The sequence below is a fragment of the Nomascus leucogenys genome, chromosome 7b (assembly GCF_006542625.1).
Source record: "Nomascus leucogenys isolate Asia chromosome 7b, Asia_NLE_v1, whole genome shotgun sequence".
Taxonomy (NCBI): Eukaryota; Metazoa; Chordata; class Mammalia; order Primates; family Hylobatidae; genus Nomascus; species Nomascus leucogenys.
The window spans coordinates 71,683,154-71,701,533 of record NC_044387.1 but is presented as its reverse complement, the minus strand read 5'-3'; the positions used below and the strand labels follow the sequence as shown (position 1 = coordinate 71,701,533).

General features: G+C 43.7%; 1 pseudogene; it reads right to left on the bottom strand.

Moving 5' to 3' along the window:
• Positions 1-13,156: 13,156 nt before the first annotated feature.
• Positions 13,157-13,798, bottom strand: LOC100607420 (annotated as a pseudogene).
• Between the last annotated feature and the right edge of the window lie 4,582 nt (positions 13,799-18,380).

Below are 18,380 nucleotides of genomic sequence, written 5' to 3'. Positions count from 1 at the left end.
CTTATTTTGGTTTTTGATTTTTTTGTTTGTTTGATTTTGTAGAGATGCAGTTTCACAGGGTTGCCCAGGCTGGTTTCAAACTCTCGGGGTCAAGCCATCCACCCGCCTTGGCTTTCCAAAGTGCTGGGATTACAGGCGTGAGCCATGTGCCCAGACTTCTGACTTCTTCACAGCTCTATCATCAGTGCCTGGCACAGTACTTGCAATAAGGTCGACACTCAGTGAATATTTGTTGAATAAATTAATGAAAATCTACCTTATATCAGATATGTTGATCACAAATTTTGTCAAAATGGCAGTAATGCGGTAAGTTATTTTGGTGTTAAGGATAGAACTTTGGCATACATCTAAGTGAACTATCTATTTTTTGGATTGGGGTCAGCAAACTATGGCCCATGAAACAAACCTGCTCTGCCACCTGTTTTTTTATGGTCCACAAGCTAAAAATGTTTTTTCACAGTTTTAGATCATTGGAGACAAAAATTCAAAAGTATGAGTGTATCATGATATGTGAAAATTATATGAAATCAAACTTCAGTGTTCATAAATTATTATTAGAACACAGGTACCCACATTTGTTTAGATAATGTTATGGATACCTTCCCACTACAAATGGTAGAGTTGCTGCAACAGAGATCATATGGTCTGCCAAGTCTAAAATTTAGTAGTTTTACTATCTTACCTTTTATCAAAAATGTTTGCTCCAGTGGGTATGGTGGTTCATGCCTGTTATCTCAGCAGTTTGGAAGGCTGAGGTGAGAGGATTACTTGAGCCCAGGAGTTTTGAGGTTACAATGAGCTATGATTGCGCCACTGCATTCCAGCTTGGGCAACAGAGTGAGACTCTGTCTTGAAAAAAATAAAAAGAAAAGAAAAGAAACGAAAAAAAGTCTGCTGACTCCTGCATTAGATCTTAAAGCCCTTGATGGCACAATGTTTTGCACATAAAAAGCATTCAATACATGTTTGTTGGATTAAATTGAAACTCTAAAGTCTTCTGATTTAATTTTTCTGATCTGACTTCCTTGCATGGATCTACACAACCACTATCTGTTTGAATGGGTAGTATCTTACCTTGAAAAGTAGTTTTAATATTTGTCGAAGTTTATTTATCCCTTATAGATTCGAAAGGGAAGTCATACATTTACCTACCTCTAATACCAGGCTGAATGTGTTAAGAGCCATAAGAAAGTTATAGTTTATAGGGCCGGGCGTGGTGGCTCACGCCTGTAATCCCAGCACTTTGGGAGGCCGAGACGGGTGGATCACGAGGTCAGGAGATCAAGACCATCCTGGCTAACACGGTGAAACCCCGTCTCTACTAAAAATACAAAAAATTAGCTGGGCGTGGTGGCGGGTACCTGTAGTCCCAGCTACGTGGGAGGCTGAGTCAGCAGAATGGTGTGAACCTGGGAGGTGGAGCTTGCAGTGAGCCGAGATCGCGCCACTGCACTCCAGCCTGGGTGACAGAGCGAGACTCTGTCTCAAAAAAAAAAAAAAAAAGAAGGAAGCTGTGATATCGTTACCTGAAAGGGGTCCTCATATAGACCCCAAGACAGCACTCTTGGATCTTGTGCAAGAAAGAATTCAGGGCGAGTCTATAAAGTGAAAGCAAGTTTGAGAAAGTGAAGAAACAAAAGAATGGCTAGTCTCTAGGCAGAGCAGCAGTTTGGGCTGCTCAACTGATAATACTTATAGTTATTTCTTGATTATATGCTACACAAGGGGTGGGTTATTCATGAATTTTCCAGAAAGAGATGGGCAATTCCTGGAACGGAGGGTTCTTCCCCTTTTTAGACCATATAGGGTAACTTTCTTTTTTTTTTTTTTTTGGTTTTTTTTGGTTTGTTTTTGAGACAGAGTCTCGCTCTGTCGCCCAGGCTGGAGTGCAGTGGCGCAATCTCGGCTCACTGCAAGCTCCACCTCCCGGATTCACGCCATTCTCCTGCCTCAGCCTCTCCGAGTAGCTGGGACTACAGGCGCCCGCCACCACGCCCAGCTAATTTTTTGTATTTTTTAGTAGAGACGGGGTTTCACCGTGGTCTCGATCTCCTGACCTCGTGATTCGCCCGCCTCGGCCTCCCAAAGTACTAGGATTACAAGCGAGAGCCACCGCGCCTGGCCATATAGGGTAACTTTCTGACATTGCCATGGAATTTTAAAACTGTCGTGGTACTGGTGGGACTATCTTTTAGCATGCTAATGCATTATAATTAGCATGTAATGAGCAGCGAGGATAACCAAAGGTCACTTTCGTGGCTATCTTGATTTTGGTGGGTTTTGGCCAGCTTTCTATTTTATCAGCAAGGTCTGTGTGACATGTATCTTGTGCCAACCTCCTATCGCCTGTGACTTAGAATGCCTTAACCTCCTGGAAATGCAGCCCAGTAGGTCTCAGTCTCATTTACCCAGCCCCTATTCAAGATGGAGTCGCTCTGGTTCAAATGCCTCTGACAGTATGCCTGGCTTGGCTAGGGCATAGAACTCTGTGAAGGGTGCTAATGTGTCATGCTCAACCCTGAAGGAACTGCATATCCCAGAATTAAGATCTACACTCTGTTCCAGGCATTTGTAAACACCTTCTCACTTTCTTTCTTTCTTTTTTTTTCCTTTGGCCTCTTGAACCTGGTAACACTACTCACTTTCAAGCCTTCGGTAATCTGGCTTTTCCTTTATCATTTCACTGGGATAGTACTCTTGAAGGTTACTTGTAGTCACCAGAAAAACCAGTGGGCTTTGATTAGACCTCATCCTTCCTTGTCTGTCTGCAGCATTCAACACTTTAATTTTCTTTCTTTCTTAAAACACTTTACAGGCTGGGTGTGGTGGCTTGCCTGTAATCTCAACACTTTGGGAAGCCAAGGTGGGTGGATTGCTTGAACCCAGGAGCTCGAGAGCAGCCTGGGCAACATGGCAAAAACCCTATTTCTGCAAAAAACGAAAAGATTGCCTGGACTTGGTGCATGCACCTGTAATCCCAGCTACTTGGGAGGCTGAGGTGGGAGAGTTGCTTGAGTGCAGGAGGCCAAGGTTTCAGTGAGCCAAGATAGTGCCACTGCACTCCAACCTGGGCGACAGAGCAAGACTCTCAAAAAAAAAAAAAAAATCGGCTGGGCATGGTGGCTCACACCTGTAATCCCAGCACTTTGGGAGGCCTAGGTGGGTGGATCAGTTAAGGTCAGGAGTTCAAGGCCAGCCTGGCCAACATGATGAAACCCCATCTCTACTAAAAATACAAAAATTAGCCAGGTATGGTGGTTCCAGCTGTAGTCCCAGCTACTTGGGAGACTGAGACAGGAGAATCGTTTGAACCCGGGAGGTGGAAGTTGCAGTGAACCAAGATCACGCCACTGCACTCCAAAGCGAGACTCCGTTTCAAAAAAAAAACAAAACCAAAAAACAACCCTTTCTGATGGCACCTATACTCCCTCCTCTGGTCCCTTTTCATTGACAGAGAATTAAAAGGGGTTACAATCAAGATATGGCTGTCAATTGGAAATAGTGAGGTTCCAGAATAGGTCTTATATTTGGCTTTATCTTCTTTCATTTCAACACAAACTTTTATGGAAACACTGGATGTTTCTGCAAAGTACACAACATCCAGATGTTGTAAAGGGAAAAAAGACTCCTGGAATGTTCAGTCTTGTGGAGGAAAGAGATTGGTAAATAAGCAGTTAAAACTCAAAGAATAAAGCGAGGGTTGATAAGAAGCATAAGTAGCATTCTGTGGCTGTGAAGAGGAAGGAGCAATTAAAAGTAACTTGAAGATTAGAATTGTCCATGTCTTTCTGTTTTTTGTTTTTGTTTTTTGAGATGTTGTTTCACTCTTGTTGCCTAGGCTGGAGTGCAATGGCACAATCTCAGCTCACTGCACCCTCCACCTCCCTGGCCTCAAGTGATCCACCCACCTTGGCGTCCCAAAGTGCTGGGATTATAGGCGTGAGCCACCGTGCCCGGCTGAATTGTTCATGTCTTTCTTAGTATGAAGGATGTATTGCCAATGCCCCATTGGTTAAGAAAAAACTAATAAAGTTTGTGTGATTCTTAAAGAAAAATTGTCTTCCTGCATTATTTGTTCATTATATTATGAACATTAAAAGTGCCTTTTTAAAGGATTGCTAAATCTAGGCCAGGCGTGGTGGCTCACGCCTGTAATCCCAGCACTTTGGGAGGTCGAGGTGGGTGGGTCACCTGAGGTCAGGAGTTTGAGACCAGCCTGGCCAACATGGTGAAACCTCGTCTCTATTAAAAATACAAAAATTAGCCAGGTGTGGTAGCAGGCTCCTGTAATCCCAGCTACTTGGGAGGCTGAAGCAGGAGAATCGCTTGAACCCGGGAGGTGGAGTTTGCATTGAGCTGAGATTGTGCCACTGCACTCCAGCCTGGGAAACAAGAGGGAAACTCTGTCTTAAAAGAAATAAAAATAAGGCCAGGCGCAGTGGCACGTGCCTGTAATCCCAGCACTTTGGGAGGCCGAGCCAGGTGGATCACGAGGTCAGAAGTTCAAGACCAGCCTGGTCAAGATGGTGAAACCTCATCTCTAGTAAAAATACAAAAATTAGCCAGGCGTGGTGGCTGGTGCCTGTAATCCCAGCTACTTGGGATGCTGAGATAGAGAATTGCTTGAACCTGGGAGGCAGAGGTTGCAGTAAGCTGAGATCGTGCCACTGCACTCCAGCCTGGGTGACAGAGCGAGACTGTCTCAAAAAAAAAAAAAAAAAAAAGATTGCCAAATTTAATGGTCATCGTTAATTGATCCTCAGAACAATCCTCTTTGGTAGGTATTATTAGCTGTGTTTCATAGGTGAAAAAAGTGAGATTCAGAGGAATTAAGTAAAGAATATAGGAAATGGCTGTAAAATAGAATTCAACTTCCCTTTCTCTTATTATCTGAAATGAATTCTTTAGGAAACTAGCAGTGAAGGTTTATTTAAGTATACTCCTTTTGGTTTCTACTAAATAGGGAACCTAAATTATAGTGCTTAAACTGAATGGACTCACAGGCCCCTGGATGCGGAATATTTTTTGTTGTTGTTGAGGCAGAGTCTTGCTCTGTTGCCAGGCTGGAGTGCAGTGGTGTGATCTCAGCTCACTGCAACCTCCACCTCCCAGGTTCAAGCAATTCTCCTGTCTTAGCCTCCCGAGTAGCTGGGATTACAGGCATGTGCCACCATACCTGGCTAATTTTGTATTTTTAGTAGAGACGGGGTTTCTCCATGTTGGTCAGGCTGGTCTCGAACTCCCGACCTCAGGTGATCCGCCCGCCTTGGCCTCCCAAAGTGCTGGGATTACAGGCATGAGCCACTGTGTCTGGCCATCTTTCTCTTTTCTTTCTTTTCCTTTCTCTCTTTCTTTCTTTTTTAAATTTAAACTGGGGTAATTAGTCATCTTCAGGCGGTTGAACCAGTCTGATGGGTACACCTCCCACTTCCCCCATCAGAAACTGGCTTGAGATCTTACTGTTCATTGGCTGATGGTTAGAGTTGGATCGACAGGTGCAGCAGTGGGAAAAGAAAAAAAAAAAAAAGCTTTGCAAACTCCACAAAGAGATTTTGTAAATAGAAATGAAGGCTATGTAAACAAAGTACCTGTACTGTCTCTAGTTTCCATGGCACACTGAACCAAGCACAAAGGGACCACAGTAGACAGCCTACAATCCACAAACAGCCTTTTTATAGGGTGGAGTGGGGTGGGAAAGATTTCTGGCTTCTCCTGTTTTTGTCTAAAAAAATCTACTGACCAAAACTTCTGATTCCAATAGCTCACATGTAGGAATCCTGAAGAATTTTCAGTGATTATAAAAAAAAGAGACCAAGACGTAAGGAAGAACTCAGTTCTCTACAAAGGAAGTCAGAATAATTATGTGTTGATACTAGAGGAAAAGGATTTTATAAGATTGGAAATGGAGTGCAGTTTGTAGTCTATGAGCAGTTGTGGGAGTGCTAGAGGAGGGTCTAGGGTGTTGGGGTGGTGCATTCTGCAGAATGGAGTTCGGTAACTATTCTTCTCGCTAGATGTGGTATAAACTTTGCTTAACCTTCTCTCCTTTCATTACCTACAAAAAAAGTGGCAGAGAGGAAGTAGGCAACAGTGGTAACTGAGCAGGCAGAGCTGGAGTTTGTACCAGTTTGTTATGTTTAGTTCTAGATTCTTTTTTGATATATTTTGAAAGATTAGTACTTATTATGTGATTTGAAAGAGTTGCATCAGAGATCTGATTCTGAAAAAACGAATATTTTTGATTCATAGAAACTAATGGTCCGAGTGAGCAGAGAAGAAACCGTTGTCAAGAGTTCCCTCTTTTGATCCAAGAAATTAATGGAATTTGTGACTGAATCAAAGATTATATGGACATTCCAAAGGCTAACCAGATTAGCTGGCAAATAGAACACTAAACAGATAAATTGATTGGAATTTTTTTTTTTTTTAGATGGAGTCTCACTCTGCCGCCCAGGCTGGAGTGCAGTGGCACGATTTTAGCTCACTGCAACCTCTGCCTCGCGGGTTCACGCGGTTCTCCTGCCTCAGCCTCTCGAGTAGCTGGGACTACAGGTGTGTGCCATGACACTGCCTAATTTTTGTATTTTTAGTAGAGATGGGGTTTCACCATATTGGCCAGGCTGGTCTCGAACTCCTGATCTCAAGTGATCCACCGACCTCGGTCTCTCAAAGTGCTAGGATTATAGGTGTAAGCCACCGTGCCCGGTCCAGAAAAACTTTTATAATTTTTTTTCAAAAGATGTAAAATACAGCCAGGCATGGTGGCTCACGCCTGTAATCCCAGCACTTTGGGAGGTTGAGGTGGGCAGATTACCTGAGGTCACGAGTTCAAGACCAGCCTGGCCAACATGGCAAAACCCCGTCTCCACTAAACATACAAAAAATTAGTTGGGCATGGTGGCAGTCACCTGTAATCACAGCTACTTGGGAGGCTGAGGCTGAGGTAGGAGAATCGCTTGAACCCGAGGGGCGGAGGTTGCAGTGAGCAGAGATTGTGCCATTGCACTCCAGCCTGGGTGACGAGAGTGAAACTCCGTATCAAAAAAAAAAAAAAAGAGTAAAATACAGTCATGCCTTAATTATTCTAATAATGGCTTACATTTATTAAGCAATAATTGCTTTACCTGTAATCCTCACCATGGGTATTCTTAGTATAGACTTTTTTTCCTTTTTGGGGGGTGGTGGGGACAGAGTCTTGCTCTGTCATCCAGGCTGGAGTGCAGTGGTGCCATCTCAACTCACTACAGCCTCAGCCTCCTGGGCTCAAGTGATTTTCCCACCTCACCCTCCCAAGCAGCTGGGACTACAGGCGTGCATCACCATGACTGGCTACTTTTTGTATTTTTTTTAGAGACGGAGTCTCCCTATGTTGCCATAGCTGGTCTTGAACTCTTGAACTCAAGTGATCTGCCCACCTCAACCTCTCAAAGTGCTGGAATTATAAGTGTGAGTCACTGTGCCTGGCCCTCTTAGTATAGTCGTTTTATAGGTGAGGAAACTGAAACTTCAATAATTTGTTCAATAATTTCTCATAAATACACAGCCAGTAGGTCATGGTAGTAGCACCAGATGTGTTAGGTGCTAAAGGCTATGCTGGTAAGTAGTACATAATTTTACAATGTTTATAATAGCAAAACATCAGGAAAAAACTTGAATTTAAATAACAGAAGACTGCTTAAATTGATTTATTATGGTTTAGTCATGTATTAATATACAGTTATTATATACAATTAATATTTAAACACAAGTGGCCAGACGCAGTGTCTCACACCTATAATCTTAGCACTTTGGGAGTCCAAGGCAGGTGGATCACTTGAGGTCAAGGGTTCGAGACCAGCCTGGCCAACATGGCAAAACCTCGTCTCTACTAAAAATTCAAAAATTAGCTGGGCGTGGTGGTGGATGCCTGTAGTCCCAGCTACTCAGGAGGCTGAGGCAGGAGAATCACTTGAACCTGGGAGGCAAAGTTTGCAGTGAGCCAAGATTGCACCACTGCACTCCAGCCTGAGTGACAGAGCAAGACTCCATCTCAAAAAACAAAACAAAACAAAACACCAAAAAAAACCCCAAAATTCCACAAGCGACATGGAAAATGTTAATGATATATTTTTATGTGAAAAAAAAGCAGGGCACAGTGTGTTTGGCATAATCTCAATTCTGTAATCCACATCCATTTAGTGGGAAGACATACATACAGCAAATGAGTGTTGCAATTATGGGTGGTTTTTGTTTTTTTTTTTTTTTTTGAGATGGAGTCTCACTCTGTCACCCAGGCTGGAGTGCAGTGGCGCCATCTCGGCTCACTGCAGCCTCCACTTCCCAGCTTTAAGCGGTTCTCCTGCCTCAGCCTCCTGAGTAGCTGAGACTATGGGCGTGCACAACTGTGCCCAACTAATTTTTTTTTCCTTTTGTTTAGAGATGGGGTTTTACCATGTTGGCCAGGCTGGTCTCAAACTCCTGACCTCGTGATCTGCCTACCTCTGCCTCCCAATGTGCTGGGATTACAGGCATGAGCCACCGCGCCTGGCCCCTTGGGTGTGTTTTTTTCTTTCATTTTTGAGCTTTTCTACGTTTCCCAAACTTCCTTCAATTAACATGCATTGCTTTTGCAATTATGTAAGATCTCTCAATGTTATTTAAAGCAGAGGTAAGAAATATAGTTAAGGGAAATAAATGTACCGTCATCAATTTCCTGACATATAACGAACATTTTGTGGGGAAAGGTGGAGGGGAAAACTGAGCATGTGAATGTCGCTGTAGCACAAATACATGCTCTTTCCCAGGTGCAGTCACCAGTACAGATATGTCTCATAACTTTCCATTAGCAATTATCATACTAACCAGGGGCATGAGTAAGCACAATCACATCCTGATCATTTTCCTCCTTCTTGAGTCACTTTCCTCCCCTGGCTTCCCTAACTCCACATTCCTATTTTCTGTCTACCACATTGGTCTCTCCTTTCTCAATCTCCTAGTTCCTTCTCCTCTAAGCACCCCTATTTACCTTTCAAAGAGCCCCAGGCTTGGTCTTGAGTCTCCTCTACCATCTAACACAGAGAAAAAGAAAATTAAAATGCCTTCCAGAGCCTGGCCAATGGCAAGCAAGTGAAGCTACTCATTGATTTCACTGCTAGTCCTCTTCTAGCTCAACTCCCATCAGGAACACCTCAGTCACGGGTGTATTCTCCCCACTTGCTCAAGTCAAAAACCTAGAAGCCATCTTTTGTTTCTCCCTTTTCATTCTTCCTCACTCCCTCATATCCAGAACAGTAACAAATCCCGTTGGTGCTCTTTTCTTTTTGCTTTCTTTCTTTTTTTTTTGGTAGAAATGGGGTTTTCAAAATGTATCTTTTTTTTTTTTGAGACAGAGTCTCACTCTGTTGCCCAGACTTGAGTGCAGTGGCACCATCTTGGCTGACTGCAGCCTCGATCTCCTGGGTTCAAGTGATTCTCCCACCTCAGCCTCCTGAGTAGCTGGGACTACCGGCTGGCGCCATCACGCCTGGCTAATTTTTGTGTTTTTTTTTGTAGAGACGGGGCTTCTCCATGTTGCCCAGGCTGGTCTTGAACTAGTGAGTTCAAGCGATCTGCCTACCTCTGCCTCCCAAATTGCTGAGATTACAGGTGTGAGCCCCAGCGCCCGGCAAAATGTATCTTGAATCCTTTTCTTTTTCTTTTCAGCCTCCACCTTGATTAAGGTTTTTTTAACCTTAAGTGTTGTCCTAAATGGTCTCTTTGCTTTTATTGTTGCGTGGTCACCATCTGTTCTTCACACACAGCCAGCCAGTTGCACTCATCTCTGCATTTGGAATTGAAACCTTAGAGGCTATGTCTGTGGTCTTTTTTCATTTTTCGTATTGCAAGGTTAATATTTACCTAGCTTGCTGAATTATCACAATTCCAAATTAAATTAGTAGTACCAAAAAAAAGCGAATTCACTTTGGTTTCCAAATATTTAACAGTCAAATGTTTGGAAACTTAAAAAAAAAAAAAAGGAAAAGAACAGTAATATTAATTTGCTCAATTGTTCTGTTCACCTTGTATGCCACCACCTTGGCTAATTGGTTAATAATGGCTGAGGGTGAATTAGAAAAAGAGGCAAATTACATCCTTTTTTTTTTTTTTTGAGATGGAGTTTAGCTCTTGTTGCCCAGGCTGGAGTGCAATGGCGTGATCTCGGCTCACTGCAACCTCTGCCTCCCAGATTCAAGCAATTCTCCTGTCTCAGCCTCCCAAGTAGCTGGGATTACAGGCACATGCCACCATGCCTGGCTAATTTTTGTAATTTTAATAGAGACGGGGTTTCATCATATTGGTCAGGCTAGTCTTGAACTCCTAACCTCAGGTGATCTGCCTTCCTTAGCCTCCCAAAGTGCTGGGATTACAGGTGTGAGCCACCGCGCCCAGCCTATATTCTTTTCTTAATTCTCACCCATCTGTAAAGAACACAACACAAAGGCTGAATGTAATAAATGTGTACTATAGTCTGGAGGTGGCTTACCAAGCTTGTTTCCATTTAAGTTAGTCTTACCTCATTTTTCGAGGGCCTCAATTTTATAGATTTTCTCTCTCTCTCTTTTTGTCTTCCAAGCTTCTACGATTATGACTCATGGAACTAAAACTAGATCAGTACTGCTATGTGTTACTTTCTGTATTAGATTTTTCTCAACCAGTTAAAATGACATAAGTGAAATATATATTTTTTAAAGCTTAAACACTAAGTAAAATGATCTAACAACCTATTTTAAAAGGTTTAATTTAGCAGAGGAATAAAGACCTTCTAATTTTACTGTACAACATAATATAAATTTTTCTGTAGTTGCTGATCACGAACTTCCATTAATCTTATTTAGATTCTGGAAATTAGAGTACATTTTCCTAAATGATAATTTCTTGTTTACTGACCACATTTTTAAAATTTTTTTTGCGGCAGAGTCTTGCTGTGTTGCCCAGGCTGTAGTGCAGTGGGGAGATCTCAGCTCACTGCAGCCTCCGCCTCCTGCCTTCTAGTGATTGTTGTGTCTCAGCCTCATGAGTAGCTGGGATTACCGGGCTGCGCCACCATGCCCGGATTATTTTATTTTATTTTATTTATTTATTTTTTGGGGACGGAGTCTCACTCTGTCGCCCAGGCTGGAGTGCAGCAGCCCGATCTCGGCTCACTGCAACCTCTGACTCCTGGGTTCAAGTGATTCTCCTGCCTCAGCCTGCCGAGTAGCTAGGATTACGGGTGTATGCCACCACACCTGGCTAATTTTTGTATTTTTAGTAGAAATGAGGTTTTACCATGTTGGCCAGGCTGGTGTTGAATTCCTGACCTCAGGTAGATCCGTCCACCTCTGCCTGCCAAAGTGTTGGGATTACAGGCATGAGCCACTGCCCCCAGCCCCAGCTAATTTTTGGATTTTTAGTAGAGACAGAGTTTCACTATGTTGGCCAGGCTGGTCTTGAACTCCTGGCCTCAAGTGATCCATCTATATTGGCCTCCCAAAATGCTAGGATTACAAACGTGAGCCACTGTGCCCAGCTTACTAACCACATTTGATTTAGAAATAAACTATGGCTGGGTGCAGTGGCTCACGCCTGTAATCTTAGCACTTTGGGTGGCTGAGGCGGGCGGATCACCTGAGGTCAGGAGTTCAAGACCAGCGTGGCCAACATGGTGAAACCCTGGCTCTATTAAAATATAAGAATTAGCCAGGCATGATGGTGGGTGCCTGTAATCCCAGCTACTCAGAGGCTGAGATGGGAGAATCGCTTGAATCCGGGAGACAGTGGTTGCAGTGAGCCGAGATCACACTACTGCACTCCAGCCTGGGCGGCTGAGCAAGACTCCGTCCCAAAAAAAAAAAAAAAAAAAAAGAATTACCTAGAAAGCTATGAAAAAAACCACACTGATATCTGATATCTGTCTGGGTCCCACTTGAGATTCTGATGTGATTGGCTTGGATATTAACATTTATTTATTTTTTTCTTTTAGAAAGTGGTTTATTGATATTATGTTATAATGAATGACAAAATATTAGTATCTAATTCTATACTTTATGGCCACCCCATAGGATGAATCTTTGGAACAGAAAAAAAAAATAAAGATTTTGTTATCCCATAATCATAAAGCTGTTATACTCAGTCTAGGCACAGCTAGTATAACATTCTGCTCAACCCCACAGGCTCCATTCCCTTTACCACTTATAATATGTTTGGGTCACTCATAGGAGTGAAACACTGTCAGCATCAATAGTTAGCAGCACTTTCAAAATACATTTTATTGTCCTGAATAGAAACCTTAACTATTCAATTTGTCCAGTAATTCCAAACGGTCTTATTACTTCTATACATAAGATATGATCTTACAACATTTATGTAGCTAAATACTTATACTTCCCATGCTTTTTGAGGATTCCCACACTGTACTTGTTTTTTTTTTTTTTTCTGAGAGACAGAGTCTCACTCTGTTGCCCAGGCTGGAGTGCAGTGGTGCAATCTCGGCTCACTGCAAGCTCCGCCTCCTGGGTTCACGGCATTCTCCTGCCTCAGCCTCCTGAGTAGCTGGGACTACAGGCGCCTGCCACCACGTCCAGCTAATTTTTTTTTTTTTTTTTTTTTTGAGACGGAGTCTCGCTGTCGCCCAGGCTGGAGTGCAGTGGCGCAACCTCGGCTCACTGCAAGCTCCGCCTCCCGGGTTCACGCCATTCTCCTGCCTCAGCCTCTCCGAGTAGCTGGGACTACAGGCGCCTGCCACCATGCCCAGCTAATTTTTTGTATTTTTAGTAGAGACGGGGTTTCACCGTGGTCTTGATCTCCTGACCTCGTGATCCTCCCGCCTCGGCCTCCCAAAGTGCTGGGATTACAAGCGTGAGCCACCGCGCCCAGCCCAGCTAATTGTTTTGTATTTTTAGTAGAGACGGGGTTTCATGGTTAGCCAGGATAGTCTCGATCTCCTGATGTCGTGATCCTCCCGCTTTGGCTTCCCAAAGTGCTGGGATTACAGGCGTGAGCCACCGTGCCCGGCTGTACTTGCTTTCTTGTGAAGGGCTTGAGACATGTGCAGAGACACCTTAAACATGTGTAGATGACCTTCCTTTTGAAAGGCAGAGGAGGGCCTCTTCGTGAACTATTTCTAGTCATTTGTTTTCCTATCAGTTCACCATTTCAACTAGAAAAGATGCTGCAAGCTACCTCTGCTAGCTTCTAATTTGGACACATCACCAATACCACACACACAATTGAATGAATGACCACCTCTTCCTTGTTCTCCCACTGGGCAGGGTCGATATGCTTCTTTGGACTGAATAGGTGTGATCTTGTTCGAGAAAAGTGTGTAAACGTAGGGCCAGATTTTGCTCGCCTCCATCCCAGAAAATTGGTGGAGCACTCCTCGGCTTTTGTATAATTCAGTGACTGGCTTTGCCACGTCTTTGTACTGTCTTAGCCTGGCAGCAACTGCTTTGGGTTTATCATCCTCCTGCTGGACTAATGGTTCACCAGTGACATCATCAATACCTTGTACATGAGGTGGATTGAAGTCCAGGTTATATACCCTTCCGCTAGGAGGGTGAATCCAACGGCGGCTGAGACGATCTTTAAGTGTTTCAAATGGAATGTTCAAACTGATCACTAGATCCACTTCACAGATTTTGTCCAGGGCTTCGGCTTGTCCTAATGTCCTAGGAAAACCATTGAGGAGCCAGTGCTGGCCACGCCTATTCTCCAGCTCAGACACCATTAGGTGTGTGATCACACGGTCTGGAACCAAAAGACTTTTCTCTATATACTGCTTTGCCATCTCACCAACTTCTGTGCTCAGGACCTTCTTGGTAAATGATTCCAAGACTTCCATGTGCATTATGTTGGTGCTGCACCTATCGGGCATTAGCATTTATAAACTGTATCAAGTGATGCTTATGGTTCCAGGTGAATCTAATGACTCAGGATTAAGACCCACTGAATTGAGGAATTACAGCTTCAAGATGTCATTTTCTGTATTTGAGGCTGGCTGCATGTATGACAAAGGTGACAATATACTTTTCTAGGACTGTGTCACACCACTTTCCTAGGACTGTATGCCACACACAGCAACGTGAATCTTCCAAATACGTTTATTTGCTTAACAGTTAAATAATACTTATACACAGCTCCTCACTAAAGATAGTGTGATATCTATGGGGAGATGACATTTTTCTTAATCTTTGGTTTCTCAACATTCTGAGGAAAAGGCCTAAAACTAAGCCCCCTCCTGGAATGAAAATATGTTTATCATCTCATCCCACACAATTTTTCATCTTTAAAATCCAAATTATAGAATAATGTAAACACTGCACTCCATCAGTACTATATAATGGATGATTCTACCCAAATATATAGTGGGGCTTGAGTAGCTGCTAGTAATTTTCTTTTTTTGAGATGGAGTTTCGCTCTTGTTGCCCAGGCTAGAGTACAATGGCGTGATCTTGGCTCACCGCAACCTCCGCCTTCCAGGTTCAAGCGATTCTCCTGCCTCAGCCTCCTGAGTAGCTGGGATTAAAGGCATGCGCCACCACGCCTGGCTGATTTTTTGTATTTTTAGTAGAGACAGGGCTTCTCCATGTTGGTCAGGCTGGTCTCGAACTCCCGACCTCAGGTGATCTGCCCACCTTGGCCTCCCAAAGTGCTGGGATTACAGGCATGAGCCACCCCGACCGTCTGGGATTTTCTTAAGAGGCTAGTGAAATCCTGTTACGTTATTGATTGAAATCCTCTAAAGGCAGCAGGCTGCCTTCAGGGTAGAGTCCAGTCTGAAAGTCCAAAGCCAGGTTTACAGTGGTCCATCCCACCTCTCTAGCCTCTTCTCTTTTTTTTTTTTTTTTTTTTTTTTTTGAGACAGGGTCTCATTGTGTCACACAGGCTGGAGTGCAGTGGCGCCTTCATGGCTCACTGCAGCCTAGACTTCCCAGGCCTAATCCATCCTCCCACCTCAGCCTCTCAGGTACCCAGTAGCTGGGACTACAGACACGTGACCCCATGCTAGGCTTTTTTTTTTTTTTAAGACAGGGTTTTGCCATGTTGCCCAGGCTGCCCTGGCTTCAAGCCATCTGCCCACCTCAGCCTCTCAGAGTGCTTAGATTACAGGCGTGAGCCACCTCGTCTGGCCTGTAGCTTCATTTCTAGTCAAGTCCCATTAACAACCTACTTGCCATTCCCAGACTCACCATTTTTTTTTTCCTTTTCTGTTGTTTGAAAACAAAATTAATTTTTTTTTTTTTTTTTTTAGCTGGAGTCTCACTCTGTCACCCAGGCTGGAGTGCAGTGGTGAGATCCTGGGTCACTGCAACCTCTGCCTACTAGGTTCAAACAATTCTCCTGTCTCAGACTCCCTAGTAGCTGGGATTACAGGCACCTGCCACCACGCCCTGCTAATTTTTGTATTTTTAGTAGACCTGGGGTTCACCCTGTTGGCCAGGCTGGTCTTGAACTCCTGACCTCAGGTGACTCACCCGCCTTGTCCTCCCAAAGTGCTGGGATTACAAGTGTGAGCCACCGTGTGGGGCCCCCATTTTTTTTTTTTTTTTTGAGACGGAGTTTTGCTCTTGTTGCCCAGGCTGGAGTGCAATGGCGTGATCTCGGCTCACTGCAACCTCCGCCTCCTGGGTTCAAGTGATTCTCCTGCCTCAGCCTCCATCCTGGGATTACAGGCATGCGCCACCACACCTGGCTAGTTTTGTATTTTTAGTAGAGATGGGACTTCTCCATGTTGATCAGGCTGGTCTCAAACTACTGACGTCAGGTGATCCGCCCATCTTGGCCTCCCAAAGTGCTGGGATTACAGGCGTGAGCCACCGTGCCTGGCCCCAAAATTTTTAAAAATAAAAATAAACTAGATCAGAGGCCCCCCCCCGCCAACCCACCGACGCCATGAGGCAGAGGGCGGGGGCAGAGATGTTGGGCTAGATTCTGCACCCTGCCTCCCATGCACCTCCCATGGGCGGGGAGGAGAGACTAGGGGGCCCAAAGAAAGGCAGAGTGAGAAAAGCGGTCCCATTAGCCATGAGTGTCTGTCTCTCAGCTGTGGCAGCCCATGCTCGGCTGGGGAGAGAGTGATCACTCACCATTTTCATGTAACAATTATAATTTTGGCATGGGGACTTAATTATGCTAACATAATTTTTGTTGTTGTTGTTGTTTGTTTGTTTGTTTTTTTGAGACAGAGTCTCGCTCTGTAGCCCAGACTGGAGTGCAGAGGTGCGATCTCAGCTCACTGCAACCTCTGCCTCCTGGGTTCAAGCCATTCTCCTGCCTCAGTCTCTTGAGTAGCTGGGATTACAGAAGCCCGCCACCACACCCTGGTATTTTTTGTATTTTTAGTAGAAATGGGGTTTCGCCATGTTGGCCAGGCTGGTCTCGAACACCTGACCTCATGATCTGCCGGCCTCAGCATCCCAAAGTATTGGGATTACAGGTGTGAGCCACCGTGCCCAGCCACATAATTTTTATTCATTAAAAAAACAAGTATGCAGGATGATCTGTTTTTGGCAGCCTATCGTGTGAGCACAGGGTCAGTTCCATTTCTCCTTTGTGCAAGGGTAAAAAACATTATGCTGAGCTTTTAAGTAATCACAATACTATTTAATATCATGGGATCAGAGTTACCCAAACTCAGGTTCTTTATATATAAAAAGTTCCTATAGGCTGGTGTGGCGACTTACAGAGTTCCAAGCACTTTGGGAAGCTGAAGTGGGAGGATCGCTTGAGATCAGGAGTTTGAGACCACCTTGAGCAGCACAGCAAGACTCTTGCCTCTAATGTAAGGGTAGGGGGTGGGAAGAGTATCTGTAAAGAGAATGTGGCTCATCCCTGTAATTTCAGCACTTTGGGAGGCCGAGGCAGGCAGATTACTTGAGGTCAGGAGCTCGAGACCAGCCTGGCCAATGTAATGAAATCCCGTCTCTGCTAAAAATACAAAAAAATTAGCCGGGCATGGTGGCGCCTACCTGTAATCCCAGCTACTTGGTAGGCTGAGGCATGAGATTTGCTTTAATGCGGGAGGTGGGGGTTGCAGTGAGCTGAGATCACGCCACTGAACTCCAGCCTGGGCAACCAAGGGAGACTGTCTCAAAAGTAAATAAATAAAATAAAAAAATAAAGAGTGTAACCTAAGTGGGGGTGATAGCATGCATTTTTCAACACATATAAACAGAGCAACCCTTTTAATGCTCTACAGTTCTATCTAGAAGAACCTAATTATTTAAGAGTCATAGTTGAATTCAGTTGTCTTCTAAGGTTAAAATGTCCAACCATTCTGGAGACTTCATATCCTGGAATAACGTTCCCCAAATTTTTCATCTGGCTTATTCCTAGTTATTCTTTAAAATTCAAGTCTGGTATCACCTTCTCTTGGAAGTCTCTCTTTTAGGTTTTCATAGGCTTAACATACTGAATTGAGTCTTTAAGGCATGGACTGAATTTTTTACTTCCTAACCTAAATGTCTAATGCAATGCCTGCTACATTAGAATGCTAAACAAATGTTTTTTGGAATGACTTAAGTTAATGAGTGAATTTCTTTTTGCTTTAAATATTTTTTGGTCCTATTTAGTACCACATTATCAATGGCACATGACTTGAAGAAGAGTCCCTTTATTTATTTAGAGACAGTATTGCTGTGTCGCCCAGGCTGGAGTGCAGTGGCACAATCTTGGCTCACCGCAACATCCGCCTCCCCAGTTCAAGTGATTCTCCTGCCTCAGCCTCCCGAGTAGCTGGGATTACAGGTGTTTGCCACTACACATGGCTGATTTTTGTATTTTTAGTAGAGACAGGGTTTCACCATGTTGGCCAGGCTGAGTGCCTTGATTGAATATGTCATGAAACTTTTCCATGTCCATTAACTACCTCCAATGCCCACTGTATGGAAGAATCAGAATGTATAACTTCTCTTTGTGTGTATTAGACATTTAGATTGTTTCTAAGTTTTTGAAATTATAAATAATTCTAAAATGAAAATGATTTTAACTGTATCTTTGAGCTACCTGGTTATGCCCGGGATATATCCTTAAGAGTGGAAGTGCAGTGTATTAATGCCTCTCAGTGATGTCGTACATTTGCAGTAAATAAAAGTGTACATTTCCCCTTTGCCAACACTGGATACTATAAATATTTGCAATGAGAGAGGCAATGATGTTATCTCAAACTATCTTAATTTACATTCCTTTATTAGTGGAGTTGAACTTGTACATATTTCTTAGCAAAGAAAATCATATGGAGTTTCTGTAAGGAAATGGATATTTCCTTTAATAAAATTAAACCCAGGTCTTCTCAGGGAAAAACCTCCTTGGAAAATTCCTTGTTGACCTTATAACCGCAAACGTGATCCCACAAAATTCCCCTTTCCCTTGAAAATCTCTGG